This window comes from Macrotis lagotis, chromosome X (genome assembly GCF_037893015.1).
Source record: "Macrotis lagotis isolate mMagLag1 chromosome X, bilby.v1.9.chrom.fasta, whole genome shotgun sequence".
NCBI lineage: Eukaryota > Metazoa > Chordata > Mammalia > Peramelemorphia > Peramelidae > Macrotis > Macrotis lagotis.
Window position 1 is genome coordinate 377,813,142 of NC_133666.1, and position 13,281 is coordinate 377,826,422.

The 13,281-nt window shown below is 32.9% G+C and overlaps 1 pseudogene; it reads left to right on the top strand.

Moving 5' to 3' along the window:
- Window positions 1-8,551: 8,551 nt before the first annotated feature.
- LOC141500522 (large ribosomal subunit protein uL3 pseudogene) lies at window positions 8,552-9,772 on the top strand (annotated as a pseudogene).
- The last annotated feature ends 3,509 nt before the right edge of the window (window positions 9,773-13,281 follow it).

Sequence of the window (13,281 nt, forward strand, 5' to 3'; positions counted from 1 at the left end):
GTAAAGGGAAAAAAAGACAAACATTAATTGGTTCTTGTGTTTAATTACCTTTTTACTTCTGTTGAGATACAGTTGTAGCCTATTTAAGTAGAAGAGCTAATTTTACATAGGAGAGAGTAGGAGTACCTTGGAAGAATCCAGAGAAGGTTTTCATGAAAAGATGATATTCACTTGAAAGATGGTAGTGAAGAAAATCACATGTGAGTGAAACAAAAAAGATAGTAAATGTTAAGTTTACAGAATAGTTTTTGTGTCAAAGAGAGTGAAATGAAATAAAACACTAAATAGGTTGGAGCCACTCTGTGAAGGGCCTGAAGAGCTAGACTGTTGAATTTTTGTTCAATACTAGAAGCATTTGAAAACCATTAAAGGTTTCTTCCCTCTTTTCTTTATTTCCTTCCTTCCTTCTTTCCTTCATTTATCTCTTCCTTTTTCCCCACTTCCTCCCTTCCTTCCTTTCCTATTTGTGAAATGCTACATTCAAAGCAATCATTAATGGATTCAAAGTGAAGGTATGGTATGCTATAGAAAACCATTTTCCCTTTCACAAAATGATTTTATAAAAAATGAGAAAATAGACTTTTGGGTAAGAATTTGGTTTTGGCTGCCTTCCTACAATATTATTATCATGATATTTTTCCTTGTGATTAATTCTCAATCTTACAATCAATATCTTTTCATCGATGCCCTTTCTTCCAGTTTGGTATTGATTTCAAGTATTGCTTGAAGTAGCTACTTTAAGTAGCTACTAAAAATTATGAAATGTAGCCAATAGAGTGCTCCCTCGAATTAAGGAAGACCTGAGTTCAAATTTTGATTCAGCACTTACTAGTTTTATGATTGTGGGCAAGTCACATCCTTTCACATCCTCATTTTCTACATCCATAAGAGAGGAATAAAAATAGCACCTATTGTATAGGATCAAAGTGAAGACCAAATAAGATAACATATAACATACAACATATAACCTATAATATATTTTCAAAGCAATTTGAAAATGCTAAATTTTTTTATAAAAATGAAAGTGATGATGATGATGACAGTGTTGGTTGTGGTAGGGATGTATGATGAAGATAATCAGACTGCAAAAAACCACCTCATTCTGAAATGCCATCTCCATGGGTAGCCAGTGTTTCTTGGGAATTACAAGCTGTGCTTTCTTTCTCTGAATCTTCTTTCTTTCTGTATCTATCTCTGTCTCTGTCTCTGACTAAATCTCTCTCTGTCTCAGCCTATCTGTGTCCATCTCTGTTTCTCTGTCTCTGTCTCCTCTTCTCTCTCTCTCTCTCTCTCTCTCTCTCTCTCTCTCTCTCTCTCTGTCTCTCTCTCATCATTGTTTCTTGTTCACTATGACCTAGGTATGTCTTTATCCATTCAGCTCTTTCAATTTATTGATCACAACCAAACCTTATTTAAACAAAACAATTTTTCCATGTATATTTTTCCATCAAAGTCTCTGACTCTTCAGATACTTTTTTGTTTTAGTTTAGCACATTATTATATAATTCTTTTTAGATGTACTCTGCCTGTACTATCTTTGAGGTGGCACATTAAGCTATATTTATCTTCAATGTGGTTTAATTACTCATAATCTTCATAAGTACTGCAGAAAGAGATGACCAAATGTCTGGTTTATTGATGTATTTTTTTTTTGTCTTTTAGATTCTTGACCTCCACCATCAGCTTCCCCTTTACCCACTACAGAACCCATAACCTGCCTTTTCATTTAATGGGTTTGTTACATTGCAATTCTGTTTCCTTCAGAGTTTTTCTATCACTTCGTTCATTGACTGAATCTTTAGTATTATTTCTCACTTCAGTCTTATAGTTCTAATACTCCTGCGCCTGCCCCCCCCCCCCATTCCTTTTCTGCTTATATCTTTCTAATTAGCTCTGGGCTAAGAACCTAGATAACCAGGCTTGTTAAGAATTAAATATCAAATAAGAGTGAATAATACTGTAACAGCTCGAGGGAATAGATGTGGTGGTAGTTTTGTCACCATAATTTCAGGTGCTAAAAGGTCTTTTCTTATGATATTGGATATTGTCTAGATCCGAGAATGGCATATATCTGACCTCTTAACAAATCAGATATTATGGTTATCTCTTTGGAAGCACCAGAAATTAAGGATTAAAAATCTGATTGCACTTAAAAATGAAAATTTTAAATACATATTAATGGTATGCTTTTTAGAATGAACATTTTTTGAATGTTCATAGATTTCATAGTAACTTAATTTCTCATAGAATAAAGGATGTGCATTGTCACTAAAATGGTATGCAATGTAAGACAGAGCCTATTCTCCTGCTAATGAGTGTATAACTCCCATTACTGTCAAATATGATTTTTACTCATTTTTTCCTCAAGGAACAATCTTAATTTTACAAGTTTTTATTCAGAGTTTTACATGTCTTGGGTTTGACATCAGCAACTTTATTGTTCTCTACTTTTTTGACGGCTACATATTTTTATTTCTTTAGTGGCCAGAAGTTATATTAGCATGACAGAATGATTTTTATTATATTAAGTTTTTCTTAAGGGTATATTTTCCCCTTGAAGTGTTATTGTAGTATGTCACTGACTTTGTTCTCTTATCCTTTTATTAAACAACAAAAGAATATGAAGTACAATTAAATTTCAAGCCATAACATGAATATAGAATGGCTTCCTCTTAATAAGTGAAAATGCTTTAAGAGGTAGATCACTTATTAAAATACAAAAGGACTTTGTGAATTTATGGAATAAAATTTTCACTTACATATTAAATAACTAGTAGAAGTAATTTATCAGGGCAGATAGGTGGTTCAGTGGATAGAGCACTGGCCCTGGAGTCAGGAGTATCTGAGTTCAAATCTGACCTCAGACCCTTAATAATTACCTAGCTGTGTGACCTTGGGCATGTCATTTAACCCCATTGCCTTGCAAAAAACTAAAGTCATTAATCTTAAAATTTTTTTCATAAGGTAAATTAAGTTGTACTTTTGTCTCATTATGGAGAAAAACAATTTTGGGAATAGAACATCAAACATCAATTTGGAATAGGTTATTTATGCAAATTTCATAAAGAACTCTCACATTATTGTAAATATAATGTATGTATAATGCACTTATTTCTACCATTATTGCTACTGCCTCATTTCAGCACTCTTTGAGGTTAGAGTTAAGTACTCAGTCACAGAATTTCAAATCTGAAAGGAAACTTATAGAATAAAACATAGCTAAAGTATACTTACAACATACCCAAAAGTTGTTATTTAGCCTTTGCTTGAAAATATCCATTAATGGATGTTTTTTTTCCAGAGAGCTTTGAGAAAGGCAGATGTTCTACAATTCCCCTTCCCTTTACTTGGGTAATATCATTTTAAAATTAAGCTATATTTCTGTGTAAATAAGTCACATTCATCTCCTGTTTGTTTCTTCTCTGCAAAAGCAATAAAACTTTGCCTTATCTAGAACCTGAGGCCAATGACAGACTAGTAGACTTGGAAATCTCTATTCCCTCCCACAGAACATAAACACCTCTCCCTAAAGGTAATGGCTGACTGATTGAGAACCAAGGACTGTGTGTGTATGCATGTGTGAATGCATGGACATACGTTTATAAATATATGTTTGTATGTATATATTGCCAGTGATAATTTTCCTAATTTTACAAGTTTTAGTATGAGAATAACATGATTTAGGTATAATGTCAATGACTTTAGCTCTATACTTTTTTGACAGCAATGTCTTTTTAGCTTTTTAATGGCCAGAAGTATCTGTACAGTATACACATATGAGTTTGTGCATGCGTTTATGAATGTATGTATATGTATATATATATATATTATAGCTATGTCTACAAATAATACTTATTAAACATATATAAATCTTCATACATATTCACATATATGTACACAACCACATTTATATGCACAAGTATACTTGTGTATAGATATGCAAATGTTTATATTTTGATTATAAATGTATTTATATAGATATACATTTATTTGTTATTCTGAACTTTCATGACTCAATTTACCATTTTCTTCACAGGTGAATTCATTTTATTAGGCAATCAGAGGTTAAGTGATTTACAGCTAAGAAGTGTCATTACCAGTTGTCTAACACTTGATAGATAGATGGATGATAGATAGTGAGATAGAAAGATAGATAAATAGATTGATAGATAGACAGAGAGATGGATAGAAATAGACAAATAGAGATGATAGACAGATAAATAGATAAACAGATAGATAGATAGATAGATAGATAGATAGATAGATAGATAGATATAAACATAGATATATAATTAACCAGACTCTTCTATGGACAAAGAATATTTCTCCATGAACAAAATAAAACATTTTACTGATTTGCAACTTAGACTTTCAGTGCTATATTTACCATCCATCACAAGGGAAAGAACTCTATTACTTCTGACTGCCCTTTGACCTTTAAGACTTCAGTATCTGGTAACAGTGTGAGGGTTTGATTGTTTATTTTCTCTAAGATCAAGTATAAATTCATCTGTTTTCTCCTTTTCTTCCCTACTGTAAAATATTCTTATGCCAAATATAAGAATATTATATGGTAATTTCATCATTCTTTAATTTGTTGTGTTCAGATGGTGGGCTGACCTGCTTTATCTTCATCATTGTCCTTCATAATCAAAGAAGATCATAACATCAAATAAAGAATGACATGGCTTGCACATTATGTTTACTATGGTTAAGGGATTGTTGTGCAAAGACAACTTTCTCATTGAGTTTTCCATAATCATTTCACCACCATGGCCTGATTTGATAGGAAACAGTCAATTCTTTTATTTGTGATGAGAGAGAGAGAGAGAGAGAGAGAGCCAGAAAGGCAAGGATGGGATAAAACTGACACTAGAATTTGGTCTTTTGGTGGACTTCATCCCACTTGCTTTCTGTTTTCTTGTGATCATGCTCATAGTAGCTGTCATAACTATACCCTCGAGTGGTTATCCTTGTTATTTTCCTAAATATTCTGAAAAATTATTTAGCTAACAGAAAAAAAACGTTACATAGGGAAAATGATGAGCTATGGACAGCATTCCCTGCAAATTTATTGAATAAGGATATCTAAGCAAGCTACTCCCAGAGCAGAGTAAAGAGAATATGTGATAAAATAAGACTAGTAGTCTTAACCAGCACTGAGCAATTGACTCATGTAGAAAATTTAATTTGACTTGGTTGGTCAACATACTGTTGATAACAGAATGAAATACAATGGGGAGTACTCTGGCCTGTTAAGATCCTCCTTGGTAACTTAATATATACATGTACATATGGATGAAAATAAATAAATGAGCAAAATAAATTAAAAATAAATAAATAATTATTTTTTTCACAAAAAAGATCCACCTTGGCAAAAACAATTGACTGATTTTTTTTGCTCCTATGATTTGGGGGTTAAATTGTTTTTTTTAAATTAAAAAAAAATAAAACCTAAAAACAACAACAAAAAAAAAGATTTGGGGATCGATTTAGTCAATCTAAAGAGTATTAAAGTGTAAGATGTCTAGTTATTTCCAACATCTCTGCAAAGATACTGGAATGATTTGCCTTTTCATTCTCCAGATCACTTTACAGATGAGGAAATTGAGGAAACCAGATTAAGTTGCTGAACCAGGTTCTTACAACTATTAAGTATCTGAGGTCAAATTTCAACCCAAAAAAGATGACTTCCAGGTCCAGCACTATATCCATTATGCCATCTAGCTGCTATTGTTTAAAAGATCATCCTGATCACTAATTTTACCTTTGTTTCTTATTAGTTATGCAGCTATTACTAAATCACTTTTCTGAGATTCAGTTTTATTGATTCTAAGATAGGGACAACATTATTTTGCAGTCTTCTTCAAAAATTTATTTTCAGGAAATTATTTTGTAAATTTCAAAGGATGATAGAAATATAATTGCAATAACTATAAAACTTAACTCTCACCCCTTTCACCTAACTTTGCTGATAAAAAGAAATAGTACATATACTGGATATTAGAAGAAAAATTATTTACTAAATTGCTGATAGAAGCTGTTATGCTTGTCTAATTCAAATTTTTCAGAACGATTTCATTCCATAAAGTTGATTTTGAGTGAAAGACTTATGACTAGCCAAAGAACAGTTCAGCATAAATAAGCAAGGCTTTGATAAAACCCTGATTAATGTCTTAATTTAATTTTCAGACTTCAACACACTACTGACCATGGAAACTAATATGTATCAGATCCTTCATCATGCTGCCCTCTCTTGCTGCTTTGGAAAAGATACATACTTATTTGAATTTGATTATATCTCTAAGCAAAATCGGATTAAACATCTTTTAAATTCTATGTTAATATAGCTATATGTGAATAATCCTATTATTAAAATATACCAAATGTTTATTTTCTATATTTTATCATTTCTAAAATATCCCAAATATCAATAACAATCTTTCCTAATTTTCCTTCTGCTATTTATTTGACTTCTGTTATTCCTAACTACTTAGTTCATTCTTATGGCCTAAATTACTTAAATTAATATCCATTCTAATCCTCATTATGTTGGAATCTTTTCAGCTATTAAGAGTTTGGCTTCAATTTACTTGTCTCAATAATAATATTATTATTATTATTATTATTATTAAATTAATTTGGCATACCCTGGTTCTTTTTATTTAATTGTGCATAAGCCTAAGAAAATCTTACCATGATTTTCTGAATTTTTCATTTTTTAGCCTTACAAAAATATTCATTTATTAAAACTTTATCAGGAAATACTGACCAATGGACTCAAACTGTGTCTTTTATGTATTAAAAATTATGAAAGTGGGGGCAGCTAGGTGGCGCAGTGGATAGAGCACCGGCCCTGGAGTCAGGAGTACCTGAGTTCAAATCCGGCCTCAGACACTTAATAATTACCTAGCTGTGTGGCCTTGGGCAAGCCACTTAACTCCATTTGCCTTGCAAATGGAAAAAAAATAAAAACCTAAAAAAATTCAAAAAATATGATATTAGAATGCAAACACATACTGCCAACTCAAATCAACAAAAAAATCACTCAGTTCTTCAACAAAAAGCAATGATAGGAGAAAGAGAGATAAAAGACATTGCTTCAAGATAATTCTTAAAGAAAAAACATCATTTAAGACTTATCACCATCTGTAGGTTTTCGTACTCCTTACTCCTTTCATTCCCCTCACATAACTAGACCACATGATCCTTTATCCATTTTTCTTCCTGTTAATTTATATGGAATCTAAAATGTTTCCATGTTTAGTTATGATTGTATTTACTGGTATATAATAAGCAAAAAAGTTTACTCTTAAAATGAGATTGAATTGTGCCTTAAAAATAGGAACACAAATACTATCAAGTCAAGGAAGAATCTCTGAGACCATACAGACCAACTTTCTCTTTTGAGGACTGGAGAAGTTTTATAACTTGACCAAATTTATAAATACATAGGCAGTAAGCAAAAGAAAGAGATATAGAGACAGGTCCTCCAATTCCAAATACTTTCCTCTTTCAATTTTATTTCAAAATCACCTTTAAATGGATTGGTAATAGTAAAATAGATTGAATATCCAACTTGATGACCAAGGGTAATCAGTTTTGAATCCTGACTCACATATTACCTATTTATGTAGTGCAGGACAGGCTATTTCAACTGTTTTCAACTTCAGATTCCTTCCCTGTAAAATGACAATAGCAGTACCTGTAGCATTTATACCACAAGGATGTTGGAAAAACATTAAAACAATATATTTATTTCAGTTACTACAATTGTTGGGACTGTCCCTGCTGGCTTGCTGTGCATATTTAGATAGTATCTAAATGATACATCCCTCAGGAAAAAAAAAAAAACAATCCAACAAACTACCTTTTCATCCAGATGTTGTTCAGGTATTTTGAAGGAATTTTTCTTACTTCTCATTATTGCAGAGATAGCACTTATATACCATATACTTTGTCATTCTTTTAACTTTTAAAAGACATAGCTAAGCATTTTTGGACAGCTAATTCTTTTGCTTCACACTTGACCCCAAGATCTTGTTCTTGGGAATTGTGTCCATACATGACATTATGTCTAAGAATTTTGAGCTAGAAATTATATCACTTATAATATCCCTTTATAAGTGCTAAATCAGGGATTTAGTTTCAGGAAAGAAATGATTAAGGATGAAAAATTGATGAAAGGCCTATATCCAAGAGAAATCACATAGTATAAGATGAATCCTTGACAAAATATATGAATTAAATAATATCTTCCATAGAGAGGATAAAAAAATCACATTATTCCAAACATGAGGCTATGCTAAAGAATTTTGCTTCAATATGTAACATGAACATTCACAAATAAGGCTGTTTTTCTGAGAAATTTCTCTTGAAAACATTTAATTTGTGTTAAAAAGTATCCCTAAGGATTTAAAACAAATTAAAATGATTAAAGTTTCTAGTTGGAAACAGATAATATGAGCAAATCAATTTAGTGGCAGCCTCAAATTATAATATTTTTCTTAAAAATATTTTAACCACTTCAAGCTGGACCCGCCACAGTACCATGTCCCACAGGAAGTTCTCTGCTCCCAGGCATGGGTCTCTGGGCTTCCTGCCCCGAAAAAGAAGCAGCCGCCACCGGGGCAAGGTGAAGAGCTTCTCCAAGGATGACCCCACCAAGCCCATGCAGCTGACTGCCTTTCTGGCATGACCCACATGGTCTGAGAGGTGGACAGGCCTGGCTCGAAGGTCAACAAGAAGGAAGTTGTGGAGGCTGTCACCATCATGGAGATGCCCCCCCCGGTCATTGTAGGCATCGTTGGCTATGTGCAGACCCCACGTGGCCTCCAGAGTTTCCAAACCATCTTTGCTGAGCACATCAGTGATGAGTATAAGAGGCAATTCTACAAGAACTGTCATAAGTCCAAGAAGAAGGCCTTTGCTAAGTACTGCAAGAAGTGGCAAGAAGCAATTGGAGAAAGACTTCAACAGCATGAAGAAGTACTGCCAGGTGATCCGAGTCATTGCCCACACCCAGATGCACCTGCTCCCTCTGAGGCAGAATAAATTTCACCTGATGGAGATCCAGGTGAATGGTGGCAATGTGTCTGAGAAACTGGATTGGGCCTGTGAGAAACTGGAGCAGCAGATGCCTGTGTCCACTGTGTTTGGGCAAGAGGAGATGATTGATGTCATTGGAGTGACCAAGGGCAAGGGTTACAAAGGTGTTACCAGCTGCTGGCACACAAAGAAACTGCCCCAAAAAATGCACCGAGGCCTACATAAGGTGGCATGTATTGGAGACTGGCATCCTGCCCATGTGGCCTTCTCTGTTGCCTGGGCTGGTCAGAAGGGCTACCACCATTGCACTGACATCAACAAGAAGATCTACAAGATTGGCCAGGGCTATCAGATCAAGGATGAAAAGCTGATCAAAAACAATGCATCCACTGACTATGATCTGTCTGACAAGAGCATCAATCCTCTGGGCAGCTTTGTCCACTATGGTGAAGTGGTCAATGACTTTATCATGCTGAAAGTCTGTGTTGTTGGGACCAAGAAGTGGGTCCTCACCCTGCGAAAGTCTCTGCTGGTATAGAACAAATGCCATGCCTTGGAGAAGATTGACTTGAAGTTTATTGACAACACTTCCAAATTTGGCCATGGTCACTTCCAGACTGTGGAGGAGAAGAAAGCTTTCATGGGACCACTCAAAAAGGACCGTGTTGCAAAGGCAGAAGCTGCCTAAGGTTACCAAGCCAACTTGGAGCTGGTGGATTCTCAATAAATGCAAATTATTTAAAAACAAATTTTAACCATAAGATGGACAAATCTCCTTGTCCTCCTTTCTATGAGAAGTCTCTACCAAGGCTCAGCCCTGACTTTCTAAAGTCGATTTTGTAATGATGGACAATTTTGAAAATATACATATGATCATTCTACATGATTCAGTGGACAGATGGTAGAAGTGAGAGTAGGTTTCCTCGTAATTGCATACTTTATTTAATAATAAGGATTTATTTTTGATCAACTGGTATTCCAGTAAAACAAGATAAATAAATTGCTCAGAATTCTGGAAAATGTTGCCACTGAATCAATTATATATATATATATATATATATATATATATATATATATATATATATATATATATATATATCTGTGTGTGTATGTGTACATGGAAAGTAACTTTACTCTTGAACATCTTTTTATTCTTGAAGTATAGAACCAAATTTTCAGTTAAAATATTTTAGAATAGACCCTGCATATACATATATCACTTATTTCAGGCGTAAAAAGGATAAATATTTCATTTTGAGTACCTTCCATTGATGGATCACCTCTACATTTTATTGCCATTATACCACCCTTCTCTTCCAGAATATTAATATATAGTTCCAATTTTCTGCTAGTGAGTTCTTCTTCAAACTTAACAAGTTTGGTCCATAAATGAAAGTCCCAACTCAAAGTACTTCTAGCTTTATAAAATTATCCAATTATCCAAGTTAGTGAATAAGCTCCCAAACCATTTGACAATCAAGAATCTTCTTTAAGTCATAAACAAGAGAATTTTGCTAGAGGAGGAAAATTTATAAACTATAAGCAATTGGCTTTTAATTGGTTATTTTTTAAACCTTGGCTAATTTTAAATTGCATCACACTGCACAAAAATTTATGGTAATGGTCTAAACTATGAATATAACAAATTTAAAATGTTTTAAGTGTGGAGGGGAAATGGTTTTCCAGACATAAATTTCAACATAAATTATTCACCAAAGTGCATATGGAATTGACACAATACGTTTCTAAATCAATAATTTTAAAATTACATATATTCTAATAGATGAAATTTCAAAAAGCATTATGATCAGCCAGATACACATTATTTATTTTAAAATGTTGGTATGTTATCTTTAATGTATCTACTATATTATCATCAAAGCAGTAAAAATTTCAAAATTCCTTGAGGACACTGTAATTTCAAGAATATTTATATCTCCAGGAGTAGAAAAACATGCAACAACCTGTAGGAATTTAATGATTATTGTTTAGTTAAATTCCAAAACAATTCATATTTTGAATGAGATTATCAATAATCCATAATAATGAACTAAATTGAATTTATGTGTGTCTATATCCATAAAGTGAACATTACAATCTCATTGACTTAAATGTTTACATATACGCAATTTTAAGTACTCTTAGCTGTTTAATTTGCTAAATTGAATATGCATGCCTATACACATACATGCTAAACATGGAGATTGTTGAACTAAACTAGGTAGTATATATTAAATATATTTCATTTGATTTCACTATATGCATGTTAATATAATTTCATTTACATCTTTTTTTTTAGGTTTTTGCAAGGCAAATGGGATTAAGTGGCTTGCCCAAGGCCACACAGCTAGGTAATTATTAAGTGTCTGAGACTGGATTTGAACCCCAGGAATTCCTGACTCCAGGGCCAGTGCTTTATCCACTGCGCCACCTAACTGCCTCCATTTCATTTACATCTTAAAGTGATATTCCTCACTTGGATGTAATTTTTATGTTTATTTTTCATTATATTCAGGTACGTTGCTAATGGAAAAATTAACTCATTAAAAAATAAAGAACATAAGCCATGGTATGACAGAAGGAATATGGTCAGAGGGTATTGTTTTTGCCCTTCCCCTTATAATATTTTCATTTCATGATAAGGTTGAGAAGAGGAGAGGAGTTGGAAAGAAAAATGAAAAGAAGTAAATTTGTTCAGCCTTAGCTTCAACAAGACGCAGTGTTTGCTTAGGATCTGGTGAAGCATAAACTCTGAAACCTGAGATGGAGAATATGAACTCATTCTAAGAAAGCAGTAAGGGTTGAGGACTATTCTTTGAGACAGAGATTCTTTTTCATGGGTGGAGCAGAAGCATCTAATCTGAGAACAGATTAAGATGATTAGTTCCGAACTATAGGAAATCAGGTGGTCTTATTCTGGAAGTTTAAAAAAAAAAAACACTCCCCCAAAGTATCAGTGGTGGCAACAACAGAAGAGTGGATTTTGAGCAGACACAAAGAAAATGTCAGAAGAAACAATTTATTCTCCACAGCTATGGAGAGTAGTAGTTTTGTAAATTTTAAAATTATATCCTTTTCAATAATCAAAATCCGCATTCTCTCCCATTATCCCCCCTCCATCATGGAACAACAGCAACAGAAACAGCAGGAACAACAATAGGAATAGCACCAGCAAAAAAAAAAAATCCTCTTTACCAAGCATAGTCAGGCAAAAAATAATTTCCCAATTTATCAGCTTTAGAGAATATAAATGTCTTACTATTCCAATGTCTTACTATTCTTCTTCATAACAGGTGAATTATAAATGTGTATTTATTGAAGGTACATTGAATTCTTCCCTTTTGTTTTAGAAGTTTCATCATTAGTCTTTTGAAATTGTGATTAATACACTGATCAGTGTTTTTAAGTAGCCATGATACATCTTATGATGCAACAATGAAGACTGGAAAGGAAGTCATCAAGTTGAAGGAGAAATAAAAATTTCATTAGACTGCAAACTCCTTGAGAGCAAGCAGGATAGAATAAATTAAAAGTTAAAGATGATTATAACATTGCATCCTTGGGTAACACTACAGTCGGTGAATCATAAATCACCTAACATGCATCTATATTTAACTTCATTTACCATATTAGAGTTGGGAGGATCAAAACGATTCTCCTTGACTGTCTATGTCAAGAGAAATTCTGAAAGTGATTAGTTTAGGATTATCAACACTGGTCATGATGAAAGTATTTGCTGCTTCAATGAATATTATTATATGTGGAAATATCTTTCATACTTTTGATGAAGTTATTTTAAAAATATTTCCAGTGATTTTATTTAAAAGAAATTCATTATATCTAAAAACTATTCAAGGAGTGAAGAATTTAAGAGTGTTCAGTGATCTTTTACCATAAAGAGGAAAACAATACATACTAGTACATATTTACTCCCCCATACCCACATTCTAATTTCTTTAAAATCATTAAAAGAATACTCCTAAGAATATAGGAAAGGTGTCCTAGATGGAAATATGTAAAAAAGGCATATTTTGATATATAATTTTCTACTGCCACCTTTATTTTTACATAAAATAAATGATGGGAAGAAATATAATGAATACATTCCGTGATTGTTATTCTTGGTTAATGATAAGTAAAGCAATTAATCTTTGCCTATTTTTTAAAGTAAATGTTCTCTACCAATGGAAAAAGACAAAATGTCTTTAATTCATATAATAAAAAGAATATACA